Source organism: Dasypus novemcinctus, chromosome 13 (assembly GCF_030445035.2).
Source record: "Dasypus novemcinctus isolate mDasNov1 chromosome 13, mDasNov1.1.hap2, whole genome shotgun sequence".
NCBI classification, from domain to species: domain Eukaryota; kingdom Metazoa; phylum Chordata; class Mammalia; order Cingulata; family Dasypodidae; genus Dasypus; species Dasypus novemcinctus.
In genome coordinates, this window is record NC_080685.1 from 46,670,941 (window position 1) to 46,695,614 (window position 24,674).

The following is a 24,674-nucleotide window of genomic DNA, read 5'->3' on the forward strand; positions in this document are numbered from 1 at the left end:
TATCCCTGACATTTGACTAAATAATGTTGTAACAATATTCCTTTGACCTTCAACTAAGCATGATTTCATATCTACTGAATCAAACCTTGTCAAACAGTGATATATATTTTTCCATTATTTGACATATTTTTAGAACCTTTTCCCTTCCATGATATTTATAATCTCCTACAGTACGCTCTATGGCTCTACCTGGTTTTAACACATGGCTTTTGAAGGCCTACCATGTACTAGAAGATATACAATCTAACTCAGTTCTCACAACTGCCTTTATACAACTTGCATCATCTCCCAAACACCTAATTCAAATACTAGTAACATAAGCACAGAATTTCTTTCTAAATGGTATGCGTGCTCTTGTCTGGGACTACATTTTTTACATAAGTATTTGGAGAGAAATAAGGAGATCTGCTTCAGTCAAATAGGTAGTTAATTTAAACCCTCTTATGTGTACCTTGTTCCCACAGTCCTCGAATAAGTGGTTGGAAATCACTTGTTTTAGCTTTTGCATGTTATTCTGTGTAAACCCTCTACCCAGTTAGAAGGGAGTGTTCAACATAGCACAGCTGAGGACCACAATTGGAAGAAACAAAACAATTTCATGTTTATATACCTGACAAATTGATACTCCTTAACCAATCGGTTATAAATAAATCAGACTTAGATTTAAAGCCCATAGACTGTAGTGTGTGTGCCTTGAGGACAAGGGCCATGTTTATAGTACTTCCTCTACAATCTTTTTCTGACTTTAGGTAACTGTTGAACATTTAAACACCTAAAGACCTACTGATCCAGAGCTCGGTGGAACAAATCTGACCTCTGCAGACTTATGAGGAACAGCAGCGAGCTGATAGCCCAGGTCGATTAGTGGACAATGTAAGAATGTACGCAAGGACACCATGAAAGCAGGTGGAAGGTTGACTGTGTTCAAGGACAACCTTACACTCTGTCCTCAGAGCCTCACTGCAAACCTCCAGTTTTTCCTGACCCAAAGTTCAGTCTGTCTCCTATTACTGTTCAAGGCTTTTTTTTAAAAAAAATAGTCTTCTATTTTGGCAATCTGGTTTCTCTCTTCTTTCAACAAATATATGCATAGAACCAAACCACTCCCACTATTATGGTCTAACAAGGGACACTGGATTAACGAAAGAAACTCACAAACGTGTAAAAACTCAAAAAGTTACAAATGTGGAAGAAAGGTGCCCGATACTGTGGTAGTATATGTAAGAGGAGCCCACGTAGCCTGAAATCTTGGGTTGAGAACTGATGGGTAAGCACGAGTTAATTGGTAAAGGGGAGTTTGGGTGGGATTTGGAGGGGTGAAATCTTGACACAGGGAATTTTGTGCAAATATTTTTCAGTGGGAGGGAACATGGCATATTTGAAGTTTCTCATTTAGTTCAGGAATAAATCAGAACCTAATTAACTTTTATCTAATTTAACTGTAATAGGCAAATTAGCTATCCTTTTATGCACCCACCCTAAATCTCATATATTCACTGGGATATGTTTTTTTTCCCCTCACCTTCTCACTGAAAACCTCTCACAGGTATCTCAGGACTTGGCTAAGGCGCCTGAACACTGTGAGTAAACCCCTGCAATTGACTCCAGTCGGATTAACGATGGGGGCTGGGGGGGGGGGGGGGCAGGAAAAGCAGAGGAGGAACACCATGCCCGGACGTGCCATGACCATTTAAGGGCTACCCAAGCAGCCGACTCCCAAAGGTCATTGCCAGTAACTGTATAGGTGTTCAAAGGGGCTGTCCTGAAGCACATTTTCCAGAAGCCTCTAGAACCTAGTGCCTGAGAGGTATTGAGAACTAAGAAGCTAAGAAAGCCTAATTATATGCTGAAAGCAAAACAGGGAGGGAGCCTGGTTCCTGATCTGCAATGCAAAGTTTCCTTCATTATAGACTCAGGAATGAGATAGGCTGAAGGGAGAATTGGGTTAAAGGAAAGTCAGTAGAGGAGCTACAGGCATTGTCTCCCTGTCAGAACACCCCAAACTGATATATTACAATATAATGCCTCATGGAGACTGCCTAATGAATGTATTGCCTCCAGAGAGCATGGTTAATTTCTGTACCAAGCAGAGTGGAATCTACCCAGTGGAAATATTGTAATTAAATGGACACTGTGGTTTTGTTGTAAAAACAAAATAAAAACTCATTTAAATCTTCAAAAGGATCATTTACACTAATGAATTAAGAGCTTTTGGGTGTGTTCCCTGTGAGCTTCTCCTACCACTGCGGTCACTTGAGGTGCTGTGTTTTCAGCTTCCTCATTTGAGTTCTCCTGCCATTCCCTTGCATTTATCCCACAGGGAGTTACCAGCTCGGGAGACTTATAGCCCTGCAGGCAAATTTGGCAGTCCTTGACCACTCTGTGCCTCAGTTTCCTTGTTTGAGAGGTGAGAATAATCTCATAGTCCATATTATAGGGCCATGGTGATGATTAATTTATTAATTCCTGTACAATAAGTGGTTATCATCTAATTCTCAAATCTAAGCTCCATGACCACGGGTATTTTTGTTCACTACTGCCTCTTCAGCACCTAGAAGAGTGCAAGGCACAAAATAAGTGTTCAATAAATACCTGTCCAATGAAAGAATAGCACATGGTTCTCCATACATATTACCTATTGTTATATCTTCTTATTGGAAACCAAGACTCTTGTGAAAAATGTCTTCTGTTCTACTTGTTACTTCACTAAGTATCCAAAGCAAGCCATTATCGGCAACCACTCTTGTCCTTCTCCAAACGTAATTCTGATGTCCCTAAAGTTCTTAGTTCTTTTTGTATGTCCTTAGTATATAGTTCATGATTCTTAAGGTGGTTTGCATGGCCATCAGGATTTGGCCCTTGTCTGTTTCTATTCTTCATCTCTGGCCCCCGAGAGCCCTGGCTCTCACAAACTCCTTGCAATGGAGCTCTGTGCTCCAGATTTGTTGGACTGTAGGATTCCTCCAATGAGCCATATTGTCTTGTTTCCAGGCTTTTAATCATGATTTTGCTGTGTCCCAAATAGTTCTTTATTCCTTTTCACATGGTTTTCTCTTGCTCAATCTTCAAACTTCAAATAAAAAGTTTCTTTCATACTGAAGTCTTTCTTGACTCCCTAAACTAAGTTAGATCCCCCTGTCGTAAGTTCCCATAATACTCTATGTGCCCCTTTTATATTGCTTAACTTATAGAAATATTTGTAAATAATGATATGCCCTCCTTTGTTGAAGAATTTGTGAGGGGCACAATTCTGCCCTTTTCAGTATGGTACTCCTGCAGCCTCACAACTGTGTGTCACTCAGTAAATAAATGTTAAATAAAAGAAAGAAGGCTTTGGAGTCAGGCAGATCTGGGTCCTAAATCTCTTTCTACTATCTTCCAGCTCTGTAATCCTGGCCATGATATTTAACTACTTTGAATCTTCATTTCTATCTGTGTGAAATAGAGATACATTACCAATCTCTTGGGGTTTTAATATGATTAATTCTTTTTAATAAATAAATTGTAGGTTTAGAGAAAAACCATGCAGATAATATAGAATTCCCATATACCCTCTTACAACACACTTTTTCCTATTATTAACAATTTACATTAGGGTAGTAACTTTGTTATAATTGATGAGACAATATTATAATTATACTATTAATATAGCCCATAGTTTACTGTAGGGTTCACTGTGTTGTGCTGGATTTTGTCATATGCCTTTTCTGCATCAATCAAGATGATCATGTGGTTTTTTTCCTTCAGTTTGTTAATGTGGTGTATTACATTAATTGATTTTCTTATGTTGAACCACCCTTGCATACCAGAATAAATTCCACTTGGTCGTGGTGTATAAGTCTTTTGATATGCATTTATGTTCATTGGCGAGATTGGTCTGTAATTTTCTTTGCTTGTGCTGTCTTTATTCGGCTTTCGTATTAGGATGATGTTAGCTATGTAAAATGTATTGGGTAATTTTCCCTTCTCTTCAAATTTTTGGAAGAGTTTAAATAGGATTGGTGTTAATTCTTTTCAAAATGCTTGATAGAATTCACCTGTGAAGCCATCTGGTCCTGGATTTTTCTTCCTTAGGAGATTTTTGATGACTGATTCAATTCCTTTAAATGTGATTTGTTTGTTAATTTCTTGTATTTCTTATAGTGTCAGTGCAGGTTGTTTGTGTATTTCTAGGAATTTTTCCATTTCATCTAGTTTATCTAGTTGGTTGACATACATTTCCTAATAATATCCTCTTATGATCCTTTTTATTTCTGTGGGGTCAGTGTAACTTACCCTTTTCATTTCTGATTTTTTAAATTTATTAATTTTTTTATTAAAGATTTATTTTGTTCTCTTCCTTGCCCCCCCACCCTGTTGTCTGCTCTCTGCGTCCATTCACTGTGTGTTCTGTGTCCACTTGCATTTGTGTCAGCAGCACCAGGAATCTGTGTCTCTTTTTATTGCGTCATCTTGCTGTGTCAGTGTTCTGTGTGTGCAGTGTCACTGCTGGATAGGGTGTGCTCTTTTTGTGCAGGGTGGCTCTCCTTGCATGGGACTCCCCTACACGAGGGACATCCCTGCTTGGCAGGGCTTTCCTTGCATGCATCAGCACTGTGCGTGGGCCAGATCATCACATGTGGTAGACAAGGCTCTATCAGTTGAGCCAAATCTGCTTCCCTATTTCTGATTTTATTTACTTGTATCTTCTCTCTTTCTTTGTTAGTCTAGCTAAGGGTTTGTCAGTTTTATTGCTCTTCTCAAAGAATGAGCTTTTGGTTTTGTTGATTTTCTTTATTGTTATTTTGTTGTTGTTCTCAATTTCATTTATTTATTCTCAAATATATTATTTCGTTCCTTCTGCTTGCTTTGGGAAAGGTTTGCTGTTCTTTTTCTAGTTTCTCCATTTCAGTTAGAACTTTGACTTTAGCTCTTTCTTCTTTTTTAATACAAGCATTTAGGGCTATAAATTTCCCTCTCAGCATTGCTGATTAATGTACCCCATTAATTTTGATAAGTTGTGTTCTCATTTTCATTGTCTCAATAAATTTCTAATTTCACTTACAATTTCTTCTTGGACCCACTGATTATTTAGGAGTGTATTGTTTAGCCTGTATACATTTGTGATTTTACCTCTTTCCTGTCAATTATTGATTTCCAGTTTCATTCTATTATGATCTGAGAAGATGTTTTGTGTAATTTCAATCTTTTTATATTATTGAGACCTGCCTTGTGACATAACATGTGGTCTATCTTCAAGAAAGATCCATTAACACTTGAGAAAAATGTATAACCAGCTGAGTGGGTACAATGTTCTGTATGTCTGTTAGGTCTAGCTCATTTATCATACTGTTCAAGTTCTCTGTTTCCTTGTTGATCTTCTGACTAGTTGTTCTATCTAATGATGCGAATGTTGTGTTGAAGTCTCTAACAATTATTGTAGAGATGACTATTTCTCCCTTAAGTTTTGCCAGAGTTTACCTCATGTATTTGGGGCATCCTGGTTAGGTGCAAGGATATTTATGACTGTTATTTCTTCCTTGTGGATTGTTCATTTTATTAGTATATAATGGCCTTCTATATCTCTTATAATAACTCTTTTTGCGTTTAAAGTTTATTTTGTCTAATATTAGGATACCTACCCTTGCTGTATTTGGTTACTGTTTGTGTGGAGCATCTTTTCCCAACCTTTCACTTTTCAGCCAGTTTGTATCCCTGGGTCTAAGGTGAGTCTCTTGTAGGCAGCATATGAATGGCTCATGATTTTTTTTTTTTTTAAAGATTTATTTATTTATTTCCTTCACCTTCACCCCTGCCCCGGTTGTCTGTTCTCTGTGTCTATTTGCTACATCTTCTTGTATGTCCACTTCTGTTGTTGTCAGTGGCATGGGAATTTGTGTTTCTTTTCATTTTATCATCTTGTTGTGTCAGCTCTCCACGTGTGTGGCACCATTCTTGGGCAGGCTGCACTTTCTTTCACACTGGGTGGCTCTTCTTAAGGGGCGCACTCCTTGCACGTGGGGCTCCCCTACGCGGGGGACACCCCTGCGTGGCACGGCACTCCTTGCGTGCATCAGCACTGCGCATGGGCCAGCTGCACACAGATCAAGGAGGCCCAGGGTTTGAACCGTGGACCTCCCATGTGGTAGACGGACGCCCTAACCACTGGGTCAAGTCCGCTTCACTATTTGGATTATTCTGATTGGCCTACATCGTGCTTCTTGGACATGTAAGTATATTTCTTTCATGAGAGTTGGTAGATTTTCAGCCATTATTTACTCATACTCTTTCTGCCCTTTTTCTCTTCTTTTTCTGGAACTCCCGTGACCTGTATGTGGTTGTGCTTCATGTTATCACTCAACTCCCTGAGCCCCTGCTCAATTTTTTTCCATTTTTTTCCTCTCAGGTCTTTTCTCTTTTCAATTTCAGTTGTTCTGTCTTCTGTATCACTTATTCTTTCTTCTTTCATTTCAAGTCTGCTGTTGCATGCATCTGATGTGTTTTTTTATCTCACCTATCATGCCTTTCATTCCCATGAGCTCTGTTACTATTTTACTCAGGTTTTCAAATTCTTCCTTATGCTCATGCATTGTCTTCTTGATGTACTTTATATATTTAGCCATATTGTCTTTCAACTTATTAATTTTATTTTGGAAATTTATGTGTATCTTGATGATTAGTTGTCTCAAATCCTGTGTCTTTTTTAGGACTGATATATTTCTTTTCTTGGGTTATTTCTTCCATTTTCTTAGGATAGCTTGTAGTTTTTTGCTGGTGCCTAGGCATCTGATTAGGGTGGCAAGTTTACTCAGATGCTCAATTTCTCTCTCTTTCATAGGGATTTAGTGACAGAAGGCTGAGAGTTACTGTTATTCTTTGTTTCTTGGCTTAAACTGATCTGGGTCTTTAGGATTGTCCCTGTTCGGTGCTCAAATCTTGGTCCTAAACCCAGTAATGGGTTGCAAACCCACTAATAAGTGCCTTGGGGAAGAGGCTGTAAAGGCCAGAAACAGTCTTGCACTTAATTTCCTCACATGCACTTTCTTGGTTCACCAGCAGATGGTGATCTTTGGCAGCCCTCTCAGTTCAAATCATGGCTGGAGTTTGTTGCCACAACATGGATCAGATCAATGTGATAGCATATCCTGCCTGGAGGTTAAGAGCCTCATAATTCATACTTTCTCAGAGGTAATTCTCCAACCTTTGCTGGCAGCCCCCTCCCTTTTCCCAGGTAGGCAATAATTCCACTCCTCTCTCTGTTTTCGACCACCAGTCCCAGTTAGCAGGGAGTGAGATTGAGAGAACTGGATCTATTTAATCCCTTGCTGACTTCCAAGGTCAACAGTGGCACCACCTCACCCAGCCTGGAAGGGCTAGTTGAATACAGCAGACCAAGTTTGTGCATCAAAAGCTGAGTCAGCCTTAGGCTGTGCCCTTTCTCTCCCCTTTCCTGGAGAGGTGAATCCCTGGGGTCCCCTTTGTCTGTAGCTGTTGTCCAGGAGGCCTGAGAATTCGAAAGTGTCTATAGGATGGGGAGGATGGTGACAGTTGCAGCTGCCACTTTTAACTCACAGTTTTGCTGTGATACTTCTTTCCTTTGCCCCTCTCTCTTCCAGTGGTGTTCAGCCTTCCCCTGGTTTCCTAAACCCTAGAAGTTCACCACCATCCCCAGGCCATTTCTGCTTTTCCTCTAGCTATTATTCTGGGAGAGAATAGAGTCCTGTATCATTCTAGTCTGCCATCTTCCCAGAAGTCCTTTGGTTTTCTTTAAAACCATTTTTTATTACAATTATATATATATGTGTGTGTGTGTGTGTATATATATATATATACACACACACAAAGCCAAAACTTCCCTCCTTTACCACATTCTAATATATAATTCAGTGGTGATAATTACATTCACCCTGTTTTATGACTAGCACTGCAATTCATTACCATAACTTCCATCATCCCAAAAAACTCTGTACCAATTAACCAGTATCTCCTCATTCCATACCCCCAGGTAACCTATACTCTAGTTTCTGATTCTATGAATTTGCTTATTCTAATTATTTTATTTCAGTGAAATTATATATTTTTCCTATGTGTCTGGCTTATTTCACTCAACATGACATCTTCAAGGCTCATCCATGTTGTCCCATATATCAGACTTTCACTCTTTTCTATGGCCAGATAATATTCCATTGTATGTATATACCATATTTTGTTTATCCATTCTTCAGTTGATGGACACTTGGGTTGCTTCCACCTTTAACAAATAATGTGAATAATGTCTCTGTGAATACTGGTGTGTAAAATCTGTAAGTACCTGCTTTCAATTATTTGAAATATGTACAAAGAAGTGGGATTGACAGTTTTTCTGTTAATCCTACATTTAATTTTCTGAAGAACTGACAAACTGTTTTCCACAGTTGCTACACTATTTTGTATTCCTACCAACAATGAACAAGTGTTCCTATTTCCCCACATCCTCTCTAACACTTTTTATTTTCTGTTTTTTTTTTTTCATAGTGGTCATTCTAGTGGGTGTGAAATGGTACCTTATTATAGTCTTGGTTTCCATTTCCCTAATGGCTAAAATGTTGAGCATCTTTACATGTACCTATATAACCATTTGTATATGTTCTTTGGAGAAATGTCATTCAAGACTTTTGCATATTTTTAAATTGGGTTGTTTGTGTTTTTGCTGTTGAGATTTTGGATTTCTTTATTTATTCTGGATAATAAACCCTTTTTGGAATGTAGTTTCAGAATAATTTCTCCTCTTTATTTTCTTTTTTTTCAATGATACAGTTTTTATTTTTAAAAATTGTAAGAAATTGTGGTAGATATTTCTAAAGTAGAAATTTTCTCTATTTTTTATTACAATAGCAAAATATGCTTATTATAAGAAAATTTAAAAAAAATGAAATTTACAAAAAAGACAATGAGAATCCCATGGCCCAAAGACAAACACTGTTAAAACTTGGCTAACATTTTTCACAGTTGATGCTACAAGAAAACACTAAATGAAAAACATTTACTTAACATTTCAAACTTTCAAAGCTACTGTTTCACATATATGTTGTCTTTTTACTTTCAATGTGAAGAACTTTGATGCACAGAAGTTTTAATTTTGGTGAAATTCCATTTATCTATTTTTTCCTTGGTTTCTCATGCTTTTGGTATAAAGTCTAAGAAACCATTGCCTACCACAAGACCTCATGATGTTTCCCTATCTTTTCTTCTGAAAGTTTTATAGTCCTGATTCTTATATTTATGTCTTTGTTCCATTTTGAGTTAATTTTTGTTTATGGTATGCATGTGGATATGCAGTTTACCTGATAAACCTTTAGCTAGGCTAATAAAGAAAAAAGAGACAATGCAATAAATAAAATCAGAAATGAAAGGGAGAACATTATTATTGGCCACATAAAAATAAAAAGGCTAACAAGAGGGGAGTGGATGTGGCTCAGTCAGTTGAGCACCTGTTTCCCACATGGGAAGTCCCAGATCAGTTCCCAGTGCCTCTGTGAAAAACAAACAACAACAACAAACAAGCAAAACAAATGACAAAAAAAACAACTCACAGAAGCTGATATAGCTCTGGTTGAGTGCTAGCTTTCCACATATGAGGTCCTGGGGATTCAATCTCCAGCCTTGGAATCTCAAAAAAAAAAAAGGGGGGGGTGGGTGTGGATTACAAGAGGTCTGTTTCATGCTAACAAGGAAGATAGCAGATGAAATGAATAAATTCCTAGAAACACACAAAGTACCTTCACTGATGCTAGAAGAATTAGAAGATCTCAACAGACCAACAAGTAAAGACATTGAATCAGTCGTCATAAAAATCTCCCAACAAAGAAAAATCTCAGAAACAGGTGACTTCACTGGTGAATTTTGCTAAACATCCCAAGAAAAAGTAATAGTGATCCTGCTCCAACTGTTCCATAAAATTGAAGACATATACTCTTGATTTCCGCTTTCAGATTATTCACTCCTAGTGTATAGAAACATTGCTGATTTTTTGCATATTAATCTGTTCTCTGCCACTTTGCTGAATTTGTGTATTAGCTCTTAACTCTAGTAGCTTTGTTGTAGAGTTTTTTTCTATTTATAAGATCATATCATTTGCAAATAAGGAAATTTTTATTTCTTCCTTTTCAATTTGGCTGCCTTTTATTTCTTTTTCTTGACTAATTGCCTTGACTAGACTGTCCAGAATAATGTTGAATAACAAAAGGTATTAGGGGCATCCTTATTTAATTCCTGGTCTTATGGGAATGTGTTTGATTGCGTATAATGTTATCTGTGAGTTTTTCCTATATGCCCTTCATCATATTGACGAAGTTTCCTTCTAAGTTTTTAAGGTGTTTTAATCAAGAAGATGAGTTGAATTTTGTCAAATGCCCTTTCTGCACCAATTGAGATGATCATGTTTTTTTTTTTTCCTTTGTTCTATGAATATGATGTATAATTAACTGATTTTCTTACACTGAACTACCCTTATATACTTGGATAAACCCCACTTGATCATGGTGTATAATTCTTTTAGTGTGCTGTTGGGTCAAGTTTGCTAGTGTTTTGTTGAGGATTTTTGCATCTATGTTCATGGGGTATATTTGTCTTTAATTTTCTTTCCTTGTGGCATCTTTTTCTGGCTTTGATGTTAGGGTGATCTTGGCCTCAGAGACTAACTTCTTTCCTCTTCAATTTTATGGAAATGTTTGAGCATGACAGATATTACTTCTTTGTGGAATGTTTGGTAAAATACACCAGTGAAGCCATCTGGTCCTGGGATTTTATTTGTGGGAGCTTTTTTTTTTCCATGTGGCATATCCATTGCATTTGATGAATATATTTTGGAGCACTGCTACACGGCATGGATTATAGTTACATTGTAGTTTACACTCTCTCCCAGTCCATTCAGTGGATTATGGCAGGATATATGATGTCCTGTATCTGTCACTGCAATATCATTCAGGACAACTCCAAGTCCTGAAAATGCCCCCATATCACATCTCTTCTTTCCTCTCCCTGCTCTCAGCAATGCTATGGGATATTTTTGATGACTGATTCAATCACTTTACTTGTTCTTGGTCTGTTGAGATCTATTTCTTCTTGAGTCATTTAGGTACTTTGTGTGTTTCTAAGAATTTATCCATTTCATCTAGGTTATAACTTGTTAGCATACAACAGATCCTCTTGTAATTCTTTTTATTTTTGTGTGGGCAGTAGTAATGTTTCCCCTTTCACTTCTGATTTTATTTATTTGCATCCTTTCTTTTTTTTAAATCAGTCTAGCTAAAAGTTTATTGATTTTAATGATCTTTTAAAGAACCAACTTTCGGTTTTGTTGATTACCTATATTGTTTTATCTCTGCTCTAATATTTGTTATTTCCTTCCTTCTGCTCAATTTAGGTTTAGTTTGCTCTTCTTATTTTTAGATCCTCCAGTTGTGTGGTTACGTTTCTAATTTGAGAACTTTCTTCTTTTTTAATGTAAGCTTTCAAAGCTATATATTTCCCTCTCAACTCTGCTCATACTGCATTGCATAAATTTTGGTATGTTTTATTTTTTGCTTTCAATAACCTCAAGATATTTCCTAATTTATTTTGTGATTTCTTCTTTGATAACTTGGATATTTAAGAGTATGTAGCTTAATTTACACATATATGTAAATTTTCCAGGTTGCTCTCTGTTATTGATTTCTAGCTTCATTCCATTGTGGACAGAGAAGTTACATTTATATAATTTCAATATTTTATATTCTTTGAGACTTTCTTGTGACCTTGCATATGGTCTTATCCTATAGAATGACCCATATACACTAGGGAAGAATACATATTTTGCTTCTATTGGGTGAAGTGGTCTATGTATGTTAGGTCTAGTTTACAGTATCATTCAAGTTTTCTATGTCCTTACTGATTTTCTGTCTAGATGTTCTATCCATTATTGAAAGCGGTATATTGAAATGATGGGAGTGATCAATTTCTCCCTTCAAATCTGCCAATTTTTGCTTCATATATTTTGGAGCTCTCTCTTTATATATTTATACTTGTTACATCGTTTTTTCTTTAGTATATCATGACTTTCCTTGACCTTTATAACATTTTTTGACTTAAGGTCTATTTTATATGATATTATTACAGCTACCCCAGCTTTTTTTTGGTGTATATTTTTTCTGCAGTGTATATTTTTTCCATCTTTTTACTTTCAACCTGCTTGTATCTTTGAATTTAAGGTGAATAAACACCATGTAGTTGAATTGTGCTTTCTTATCCATTCTGCCAATCTCTGTCTTTCATTGAAAAGTTTAATTGATTTACATTTGAAGTAACTACTGATAATGCAGGACTTTCTTTTGCCATTTGGTACTTTAGTCTTTTTAAGTTATGCCTTTTTTGTTTTCAATTAACATTTACTTTCACATTTACTTGATTTTTTGTATTGTATCATTTTGAGTCCCTTCTTAATTTTTTGTATATATTTTTCAGATATTTTCTATGTGGTTAATATAAGGCTTAAATCTATAAAAATCACATTTGATTTGGAACCAACTTAACTTCACTAGCATACACATTCACTATTCCTATACTCTTCCTTCCCCCCATCTTTTTGTTGTACTTTTTACAAATTATATCTTCTTTTAAAAGATTTATTTATATATTTATTTCTCTCCCCTTCTGCCCCCTCCCTGGTTGTCTGTTCTCTGTGTCTTATTTGCTGCATCTTCTTTGTCCGCTTCTGTTGCTGTCAGTGGCATGGGAATCTGTGTTTCTTTTTGTTGCGTCATCTTGTGTCAGTTCTCCCTGTGCGCGGCACCATTCCTGGGCAGGCTGCATTTTCTTTCGCTCTGGGTGGCTCTCCTTACAGGGCGCACTCCTTGCTCGTGGGGCTCCCCTATGCAGGGGACACCTCCTGTGTGGCAGGGCACTCCTTGTGTGCATCAGCTCTGTGCATGGGCCAGCTCCACAAGGGTCAAGGAGGTCCAGGATTTGAACCGGGACCTCCCATGTGGTAGACGGATTCCCTGATCACTGGGCCAAGTCCGCCGCCAAATTATATCTTTTTATAGTTCATGTCCAAAACCACAGATTTATCATTTTTTTTATTGCATTTGCACTTTAGAACATATAAAAAGTAGAAAGTGGAGGTTCATGCCCAAAAAAGGCAGTGCAATAGTACCAGCATTTATAATTAACCACATGGTTACCTTTACCAGAGGTTTTCATTTCTTTATGCCACTTTGATCCATTGCCTAATGTCCTTTCCTTTCAGTCTGAAGAACTTCCTTAGCATTGCTTATAGGGAGGGTCTAGTGTTGAGCAACTCCCTTAGCTTTTGTTTATCTGGGAATGTATAAATCTCTACCTCACTTTTGAAACACTGCTTGCCAGATGTAAAATTTTTGGTTGACATTTTTTTCCAGAACTTTAAAAATTCCACCCACCTCCTTCCTGCTCACATGGTTTCTGATGAGAAATCAGCCCTTATCCTTATTGGAACTCCCTGGAACATAACATGTTACTTTTCTCTTGCAGCTTTCAATATTCTGTCCTTGACCTTGTCATTCAACAATTTGAGTACTATGTGTCTGAGCATGGTTACCTTTGAGTTTAACTTGGTTTAGGATTTGTTGGACTTGAGTGTACATATTCATGTCTCTCATTAAATTTGGGAAGTTTTCTGCCAATATTTCTTTGAGTATTCCTTCTGCTCCTGTCTTTTTTCTCTTCCTGGGAATCTCATAGTTTGTATGCTGATGTGCTTGACAGTTCCCCATGTATCTCTGAAGTTCTGTTACTTTTTTCTTTTTTTTTTCTTTCTTCTTCTCTGAATCGTTTCCATTATCTTGTCTTTGAATTCACTGATCCTTTCTCTGCCAGCTCCAATATGCTGTTGATAGCCTCTAGGAAATTTTCATTTCATTTCAGTGATTGTGGTCTTTAATGCCAGTATTTCTGTTTGGTTCCTTTTTAAATTTCCTGCTCTTTATTGAGATTCTCATATTGTTCATTCATAGCTTTCCTGATATCCTACAGTTCTTTCTCCATGTTTTTCTTTATCTCTTTGAGAATACTGAGGCTCATTTTATTTTACCCCTTGGTCTAGTATTTTCAGGTCTGGTCTTCTTTATTGATGTCTTCTGAGTGTGTATGTGGTTCCTTTCAGTGGACCCTCATTTCCTGATTTTTCATTTATCTTGTAATCTTTTGTTGCACACTATACATTTTAATATTTTAAAGTGTTAACTCTGAGATTTAGTCCCCGAGTGGTGATTTCTTTATGTTTGTATCCAGCTAGTGATATGAAAAAGGTTTCCTTGAGTGCCAGGAGCTAACAAAAAGCAAACAAACCTGCAAAAAGTTCACCTTTCACTATCTTTGCAAAATAGCTCTTTGTTGGCTGGTGCACTTTAGAGTTTAGTCTTCCTATCAAGTAGATCAGCCTGAGAGGAAAGTGAAGTACAGGGTCCTTTCCGTGTTTTCTGAGCCTAAGTCTTGTCTTTGCTTGCTTAGGATTGTGCTTACTTGTGGCTTTTGGAATTCCCACAATTATAGAAATTTGAATGCTTCCTCTACTCCCTATGAAATAGACTTTTTCCCATTCCTGGGTGCTTTATTATATGACTTAGAGTGGTAATTCTTTGCTCCAGATTGCTTTGGCTTAATTGTTTCTTTTACTGCTTTATCTGTATGCAAGCTACTTCTGCCTGCAGGCAAGTTGCAGGAAGGGGAGCCAGAGATGAATTTTCTGGTTCGGACTTTCAGAATTGACAGGAGTATACAGGCACCCAAGTATGTGCATAAACATTATTCTGCTCCCTCCAGAACAGAGATAGGAACCCTCAATGAGAGTGTAGGCTGGTTCCACACCAGGCAGGGGAGAGGTTTGGGAGGGGCCACCAAGCTTATTCTGTTTTTAAAACTGCATTTTCTTGATTCAGCATTTGCCCAGTTCCTGTAACTCTTTAACTATTTTCCAGAATTCTGAGGCTTTGCCAGTTTTTACTAGGTGTTCAAAGATCCTCTGGGGTAATGGCACTCTAAAGTATGTTACATCACTATCTTGGCTGAGGTGCTCACAGACATTTTTTTTCCTTTAAAAAATAGTGTTTATGTTTCATTTATGTCTTAACTCTTCAGGAGCTACTCTTTTTTTTTTTTTTTTAAAGATTATTATTTGTTTATTTCTCTCCCCTTTCCTCCCACGCCGGTTGTCTGTCTGCTCTTTGTATCCATTCGCTGTGTGTTCTTCTATGACGGCTTCTATCCTTATCAGCGGCACTGGGAATCTGTGTTTCTTTTTGTTGTGTCATCTTCTTGTGTAAGCTCTTCATGTGTGCGGTGCCATTCTTGGGCGGGCTGCACTTTCTTTTGCGCTGGGCAGTTCTCCTCACAGGGCACACTTCTTGCGTGTGAGGGCCCCTACACAGGGGACACCCCTGCGTGGCAGGGCATTCCTTGCGCGCATCAGCACTGTGCATGGGCCAGCTCCACACGGGTCAAGGAGGCCCCAGGTTTGAACTGCCCATGTGGTAGGCAGACGCCCTATCCATTGGGTCAAGTCTGCTTCCCAGGAGCTACTCTTGATTACATAGGACTTAAATAACTATTCAACTCTCTAAATTTGAGGATTTATTTTTCATTCTTTTGAAATTTTGCTAGGATTGTTCTTTTGCCCCAAACTCTAACAATCTTGTATAAAAATCCTCAAAAATGAATAATCTCTGTAACCCTAAGTTTTTTAAACAATTGCCATTTAAGGACTAGTAAGATAGGCTGTAACTACCTATGGACTTTTTGGATAGTTGCTAATTTTAAAATGTACTTGGAATTGTTTAAAAAGAATAATACATACATATATATTTATTTATGATTTTTTTACATTCCTAGTAACATGGGCCTTGAACTAAATATATTTAGCATCTATGAGAATCTTTCCTGATTGAACTGGCATTCATGCAATGCCATTTTTTGACTTCTTGGTTTTAGGCTCAGCTTTTTAAAAATTTTATTTTATTTTTAGTAGTTACTGAGATTATACAATTGTCACATAGAAATATAGGGGGTTCTCATATGCTCCACTCCCCACACCTCCCACATTTTCCCACATGAACATCATCTTTCATTAGTAAGGTACATTTATTGCAATTGATTAACACACTTTGGAGCATTGCCACCAAGTGTGGATTAAAGTTTACATTGTGGTTTATACTCTCTCCCAGACAATTCTGTAAGTTATGACAAGATTTATAATGGCCTGTATCTATCATTGCAATGTCATTCAGGACAATTCCCAAGTCCCAAAAATGCTCCCCATATTACACCTGTTTTTCCCTCTCTCTGCCCTCAGAACCACCAGTGGCCACTGCTTCCACATCAATGATATAATTTCTTCCATTGCTATTAATAGAACCACAATAAGTCTATTTAGAATACCAGTAAGTCTACTTTAGCCCATAGTTCATTCCCCATTCCTGAGGATTCTGGGATGCTGATGTCCACTCAACTTCTAATTGAGAGGGGACTGTGTTCCCATAGGGCCTATGCATGGGACTCTCTTGCTTGTAGTTGTAGAGTCTCTTGGTTCTTTGGTATGATAGTTGTCCATCATCATGTCCATGTTCGTTGTCCTGGATGAGACCACTGAGTTTTCATAAAGAGTAAATTAGATATTGTATGCAAAATATCTCAAACAGTACTTGCCTTATAAGAGATGCTTAATAAAGTTAATATTAATCATTATTGTTATCGTTAATAATCTGAGTAAGCTTAGTCTTGAAGATATGTTGCTCATGTACCCATCCAGAACACGTAATAGTCAACAAATAATTATTAACTCCTGTTTCCTTTATTTTATTTCTTAATTATTCCCTGATATCAGAGTATTTAAGATATTCTTGGACTAAGTATGGACAAAAACCAACACATAAATATTTACTACCTTCACTAACCCAGGTGACCATCTTCTTTCAGTCCTTAAAATACCATTTGGGATTTGATGCTTCTCTTCTTACATCTGGTTTACATATAATATATTTATTGTATGATTCAGTGGAGCCAAGGAGGATAGTCATATTTATGGACTATTCATTGGGCTAGGTCCTTCATATATATTATCTCATATACTAATTATAAGCAAATAAATGGAGAAAGCATGTAGTGGTTAAATGTTGGAAGCTGCCTCTGGTGCTAGTATTGTATCGACCATCTTGTTACCGAACGCCATCTTAGATACTAACCCAGTTAGGTTTCTATTCCCCCATCCTCATTGAAGTAAGTTAAGTTTCTATTTCTCCTTAAGCCACTCCCCTGGGCTCCGATTGGGCACTCCCTAAAGCGTGCGAAAGTTTTTCCGTGGACGTTGCCAAACAACCATCTGCACATGCGTGTGGCGTGAAAATCGAAAATCTAGTTACCCAACCACTTACTGACACATGCACTGTCGTCAGTATGTACTACCTCCTTCATTCCTGGTTATAAATACCTCTGATTGACCCTTAATAAACGAGACTTGATCAGAATCCTGTCTTGTCTCCATTCTTCGCGTCTCTTGTCCCTGTCTTTGCGTCATTTACTTTGCTCTAGATTCCCCCCATGTTGGCCCGGGCTGCGGGCGGTCCGGGTCAGTTAAAAGCATGGTTTTTAGAGTCGAAGAACTCTAGGTTCAAATCCCAGCTTCACCACTCACTACTGCCACCTTGGGCAAGTTATAGGTTAATGCATGGTACATATTAAGTGTCCAATAAATGATTATTATGATAAGGTTATGAAATTGTAATGGGTATACATTTGCAAGGCTGACCTCTAGTTTTAAGACTGTGCTAGGGTTTGGCAAGATGGTGTTGGCTTAGGTGTGTACTCCCCACCTCTCTCACAAAAAAATGGCTGGGAAGGTGCAAAATCCTATCCCAGTGAGCTGTTTTGGGAACCCACAGAGCAGGAACTTTCAGGACATTGGGAAAACACACTGAAGAAATTGTAACCATACATAAAAAGATAATGGATATGATGGTGATGAATGGCAAAATACAAGAAATCAAAAATACACTGAAAACACATAACAGCGGATTTGAACAGGCAGAGGGAAGAAACAGCAATGTGGAAGACAGTACATCCAAAATCAAACTGATGATAGAACAAATAGATAAAAAGATAGAAAATATCCAGCAAGGACTCAGGAATTTGAATGCTAGCATAAAATACACAAACGTATGTATTACAGGCACCCCAGAGGGAGAAGAGAAGGGAAAGGGAACAGAAGGAATGTTGGAGCAAATAATGGATGAAAACTTCCCAACCTTATTGAAGGACATGGACATGCATGTCCAGCAAGCACAGCACACCCCAAATAGTATAAATCCTAACAGGCCTACTCCAAGACATATACTTGTCAAACTGTCCAATGCTCAAGACAAAGAGAGAATACTGAAAGCAGCAAGAGGAAAGAGGACCATTACACAGAAGGGAAGCACGATAAGATTAAGTGCTGATTTCTCATCTGAAACCATGGAGGCAAGAGGCAGTAGTATGACATAGACAAGGTGCTAAAAGAAAATAATTTCCGGTTGAAGAACTGGTGGGAGGTGGGAAATGCAGGAATTCGAGAGGTGAGCAGAGAGAAGACAACTTATTAGAGTTAAATTGTGAGTTATGGTTGGGGGAAGGAGGAAGATATCAGTGCCGAGGAAATCCCTGGAGAGTAAGGGAGACGGAAGGGATTCATTCCTTCAGGATCTTTAGGAACCCTTGTTGACTGCCTTTTCGGGCACTCTTCAGTCACGTAGGTACCAGGCCTCACTTTCAGGAAATCAAAAAAAAAAAAAAAAGAGATGGGGGTGGGAGCAGCCAGTTTCGGGAAGCAGAGCCTCTGCTATTCGTGTATTTTTTTCTTAACCACTGTGGTGCAGAACCTCATCTTCAGATATTTGCAAAATAGATCCTGGATTCAGGTGTGGTTCTGTTAGCAAGTAAATATGCAGATAGAGGGGTGTATTATTGGTTTTGATGAGTACATGAACCTTGTATTAGATGATGTGGAAGAGATTCATTCTAAAACAAAGTCAAGAAAACAACTGGGTTGGATCATGCTAAAAGGAGATAATATTACTCTGCTACAAAGTGTTTCCAACTAGAAATGGAGTGACAAGTTGTTGAGAAGTCAATGCATTTTTTTAGGTGTCAATTGTTAGAAGTTCTAAAACAATTGTTCCATTTTTTTATTACCCTTATTTATCACAATAAATGCTGTGGGGTTCTTTTTATTTAAAAAAAAGAAAAAAGATAAAAGAAAATAACTTCCAGCAAAGAATTCTCTACCTAGCAAAACTGGCATTCAAAAATGAGGATAGTTCAAAATATTCACAGATAAACAAAAATTAAGAGAGTATGTCAATAAGAAACCTGCACTTCAAGAAATACTAAAAGGGGTTCTGTAGGTTGAAAGGAAAAAACAGGCAAGGGTAAGTTGGAGGAGAGTGTAAGAACAACTAAAAAGATAAGATATGGTATACACAAACCTAAAGAAGATATGACTAATGTAAGTAATTCCTTGATGTAATAACATTAAATGTTAATGGACTAAACTTATCATTCAAGAGACACAGATTGGCAAAATGGATAAGGAAATCTGACCCATCTATATGCTATCTACAAGACACAGGGATGCAGGGAGGCTGAAAGAGAATGGTTGGAAAACAATTCTACAAGCAAACAATAACTCCCAAAAAGTGGGAGTAGGTATACTAATATCAGACAAAATAGACATTAAATGCAAAACTACTGTAAGAGACAAAAACAGACACTATATATTAATAAAAGAAGTGATCTATCAAAAAGAAAGAACAATTATAAACATTTATGCACCTAACCATGGTTCCTCAAAATACATGAGGAAAATACTGGAAAAACTAAGTGGAGAAATAGATGTCTCTACAATAATAGTGGGGGACTTTAATACAGTATTATAACCATTAGATAGAACATCTGGACAGAGAATCAATACAGAAAGAAAGACTTTGAATAATATATTAGAGGACCTGGACCTAATAGACATATACAGAACAATACACCCAAATACAGTGGGATACACATTCTTCTCAAGTGCTCATGGATCATTCTCCAGGATAGAACACAGGCTAGGCCACAGAACAACTCTCAATGAATTCAGAAAGATTAGAATTATACAATATAGTTTCTCTGACCACAATGGAATGAAGCTGGAAATAAGTAAGAGACAGAGAACCAGATTAGGCACAAAGAAACGGAATTTGAACAACATACTCTTGGATGAAGAGTGGGTCAAGGAGGAAATCACAAAAGAAATCAGTAATTACCTTGAAATGGATGAAAATGATAACCCAATATATCAAAACCTATGAGGTTCAGCAAAGCTGTACTGAGTAAAAAGTTCATATCCATAAATGCCTACATTAGAAAAAGAAGAAAGCACTAAAATCAAAGTCCTAACTTCACACCTGCAGGAATTAGAAAAAGAACAACAAACCCTAAAGGAAATAGAAAGAAGGAAATAACAAAGATAAGAGCAGAACTAAATTAAATAGAAAACAAAACAAAAGGTAGAAACTAGAAGAAAAAAAAAAAACAAGAGCTGGCTCTTTGAGAAGATCAATAAAATTGACAAACCCTTAGCTGGACTAACAAAGAAAAAAAGAGAGAAGATGCAAATACATAAAATAAGAAATTAGAAAAGAGATATCACCACTGTCCCCACAGAAATAAAAAGTATCATAAGAGGATATTTTGAAAAGTTGTATGCCAACAAGATAGGCAATTTAGAGGAAATGGGCAAATTCCTAGAAACACACAAGCAGCCTACATTGATGAAAGAAGAAATTGATGAACTCAACAGACAAACCACAAGCAATGAGATAGAATTAATTATCAATAACTTCCCAACTAAGAAGGGCCCAGGATCAAATGGCTTCACAGGTGAATTCTACCAAACATTCTGGAAGAACTAACACCAATCCTGCTTAAACTCTTCTAAAAAATAGAAGTGGAGGGAACATGGCCTAATTATTTCTATGATGCCAGCATCACCCTAATACCAAAGCCAAACAAAGATGTCACAAGAAAGAAAAACTAAAGACCAATCTCTCTAATGAACCTAGATGCTAAAATCCTCAACAAAATACCTGTTAATCATATGCATCAACACATCAAACAAGTTATACACCATGACCAAGTGTGTTTCATCCCCAACATGCAAGGATGGCTCAACCTAAGAAAATCAATCAATGTAATACACCACATTAACAGATTGAAAGAAAAAAAAAATCACATGATCATCTCTATAGATGCAGGAAAAGCATTTGATGAAATACAACACCTTTTCTGGATAAAAACACTACTAAAAAAAAAAAAAGGAATAGAAGGAAACTTCCTCAATATGATAAAATGTATATATGAAAAACCCACAGCTAACATCATATTCAATAGACAAATCCTAAAGGCTTTCACTTTAAGATTGGAAACAAGACAAGGACACCCAGTTTCACCACTACTATTTAACATTGTGTTAGAAGTACTTGCTTGGGCACTTAGAGAAGAAAAAGATACAAAAGGCATCTAAATTGGAAAGGAAGAAGTCAAAATGTCACTATTTGCAGTCAATGATCCTATTCATAGAATTCTCTGGGAAATCTACAGCAAATCTTCTAGAGCTTATAAATGAGTCTAGTAAAGTCAAGATTATAAGATCTATGTGCAAAAATCAGTAGTATTTCTGTCCACCAACAATGAACAATCTGTGGAGGAAATTTTAAAAATCCTATTTACAATAGCTACTACAAGAATCAAATACCTAGGAATAAATTTACCTAAAGATGTAAATAACTTATATGTAGAAAACTACACAACACTGTTAAAGGAAATCAAAGAAGATTTAAATAAATGGAAGAATATTCCCTGCTCATGGATAGGAAGACTAACATCATTAAGAAGTTTATCCTACCCAAACTGATCTATAGATTTAATGCAATCTCAATAAAAATCACCATAGCATCTTTTACTGAATTGGGAAAACTAGCTATGAAATTTATCTGGAAGGGCAAGAGGCCCTGAATAGCCCAAGACATACTGAAAAAGAAAAACAAAATCAGAGCTATCATACTACCTGATTTTAAGGCATACTACAAAGCTACAGTGGTCAAAACTGCATGGTTTTGGCACAAGGATGGCCCTACTGGCCAGTGGAACCAAATTGAGAGTTCTGATGTAGATCATTACATATACCATCAACTGATATTCAACAAGGCCACCAAGCCCATTCAACTGGGTGAGAATGACCACTTCAACAAATTGTGCTTGGAGAACTGGATATCTATATCCAAAAGAATGAGAGAGGAACACCATCTCTCACCTTCTATAAAAATTAACTCAAGATGGATCAAAGATCTAAATATAAGAGCCAAGACCATAAAGACCTTGGAAGATAATGTAGGGAAGCATCTATGGAATGCACACTAATGTTCATAGGGGTGCAATTCACTATTGCCAAAAGTTGGAATCAACCCAAATGTCCATTGACAGATGAATGGATAAACTATATATGGTGTATACTTACAATGGAATATTACTCAGCTGTAAGGAGGAATATAGTATTAACACACAGAATAACATGGATGAATCTCGACAACCTTACATTGAGTGAAGCAAGCCAGGCATTGAAGGACAAATAATACATGACTTCACTGATACGAATTAAGCAAATTGAGCAGATTCACTGAGCCAGAGTCTGGAAGATTGGTTTTCAGGAAATAGAAAAGGAGAAGAAGGCTGTTAGCCAATGTCCATATGGGCAAAATCTATGATAAGGTGGAAATGTGTAGTTATGCAGTGGAGGGACGTGTCGGTGGTGCAGTGGTATTTTTGGGTAATTTTGGGTTAGTGCAGGTATTTTAGGGTACTAGGGTGTGGAGTGGGGGTTGGACTTTCCATGGAACTGGGGGGTTGGGGATGGAGCAGATGAACACTGGAATAGTATTATAGGGCATGAGGTTGAAACTACAATGTTGGGAATGCTCTCTTGGTAATAGGACAAGGTAGGGTTACTGGTTTAGGGCATTCAGGACAGGGTGCACCGGGGCAGGCTTCTAGGGAGTGTGCGAAAGTTTGTCTTGACATAGTGTGCTATATCAATGGGTGGAGACCCACATAAAGAACAGAAAGGTGCTGGACTCCCATCCTGGGAAAGCCTGCTATGTTCTCAAATAGAAGGGCAAGAGTCTCTTGAGAGCATGGGTGGTGCCCAATAGGGGAGGACAGACCAGTGTGTCAAGCCCTCAGGGTTGTTGCAAGTAACTATGAATCTGGTCCTGCAAAGTGTGAAGCCTTGTGGTTGCCATGGGAGGGAAGGGAAGAATAGAATAGATGGAACAGGTGGCATTTTGAGGGTGATGGAAGTGTTCTACATGCAGTGATGGAGATAGGCCATGTTAAGTTTCATCGAAATTTATACAAGTGTATGGTCCAAATGTAAACCATAATGAAAACCACTGACCATGGTTGGTAGATATGTTTCAATATTTGTACATCAGTTATAACAAATGTACCATCCATATATAAAATGTTATTAATAGGGGAAGGAGGAAAAATGGGGGATATTGGAAATATGGGAGTACCCTATATTCTGTACATGACTTTGCTGTGAAGAGAAAACTAAAACTTCTTTGAAGACAAAATGAAAAAAGTAGGACATTGGAGGAATAAATGGTAGAAAATATTACTGTACATACAGGACAACAGATCTTACAATGATGAAAGTCAAAATGTCAAAAAATTTTTGTATTTTACATTATTTTTTATTATGTCAATTTTTTTATTTAAAAATTTTCTTGTATTTTATTTCCTATTTTTAAAACTATCATTACTATGTCATCTTCTTATTAATTGTTATTTGGCTATTTTATTGGCTTCATTTTTGAAAAAGTTTTGGATCCCAGAAGGTTACAACTGTGACAGGTGAAGATCATTTGTATGGGGTGTCAGGAAAGGGGGATAAATGGGAGAAGGTTCACCTAGGCATACATATAAGGCATATAAATGTATTTAAATGTTCATGGGGCATTGTCACAGTGGGTGGAGATTCACACAATAATCAGAAGAATATTAAATTCCCATCCTAGGGAGCTTTGCCACATTCTCTGATGAAACAGCAAGAATCCCCCAAGTACAGAGGCAAAGGCTAGTGAAGGAGGATGGCCCTTGATATTGATGATTGTGCTTATGAAACTTTACTCTTGAAATTGAAATTGAGCCTAGTAGTACAGGGTTCCTAAAGGTTACCTTCTGAGAGTTTCCTTGTTGCTCAAATGTGGGCTTTCTCTAAGTTAAACTCTGTATATTAGTGCAATAACTTCCTCCCAGTGTGGGACATGACTCCCAGGGATGAGCTTCCCTGTCACTGAGGGATTACTGCCTAGCACAAACTAGCAATGCAACTGGAAAAAGACCTTGACCAAAAGGCGGAAAAAGTAAAGATAAATGAGTTTATATGGCTAAAAGATTTCAAAGTGAGCCAGGAGTTCATTCCAGAGGTTATGCTTATGCACATGTCAGCAGGATCTCATTGGCTGCCAAATTAGACACTACCCTAAATAACAAGGCTCCTGAGGGCTCTGGAGACTCCCAGGCACTATAGTCAGAGTAGATAGTTCATGAGTTTGATGCCTTGTAACTGGGCC

General features: G+C 37.4%; 1 long non-coding RNA gene across 2 annotated transcripts in view; it reads left to right on the plus strand.

The window, feature by feature from the left end:
- The first annotated feature begins 775 nt into the window (after positions 1 to 775).
- LOC131273145 (uncharacterized) overlaps positions 776 to 24,674 on the plus strand; it is a 49,082-nt gene continuing 25,183 nt past the window's right edge. For both annotated transcript variants that reach the window (XR_009180306.1, XR_009180307.1), the window contains exons 1-3: positions 776 to 873; positions 1,547 to 1,580; positions 2,321 to 2,407. This is a non-coding gene — a long non-coding RNA (uncharacterized lncRNA). The remainder of the gene's footprint in view (positions 874 to 1,546; positions 1,581 to 2,320; positions 2,408 to 24,674) is intronic.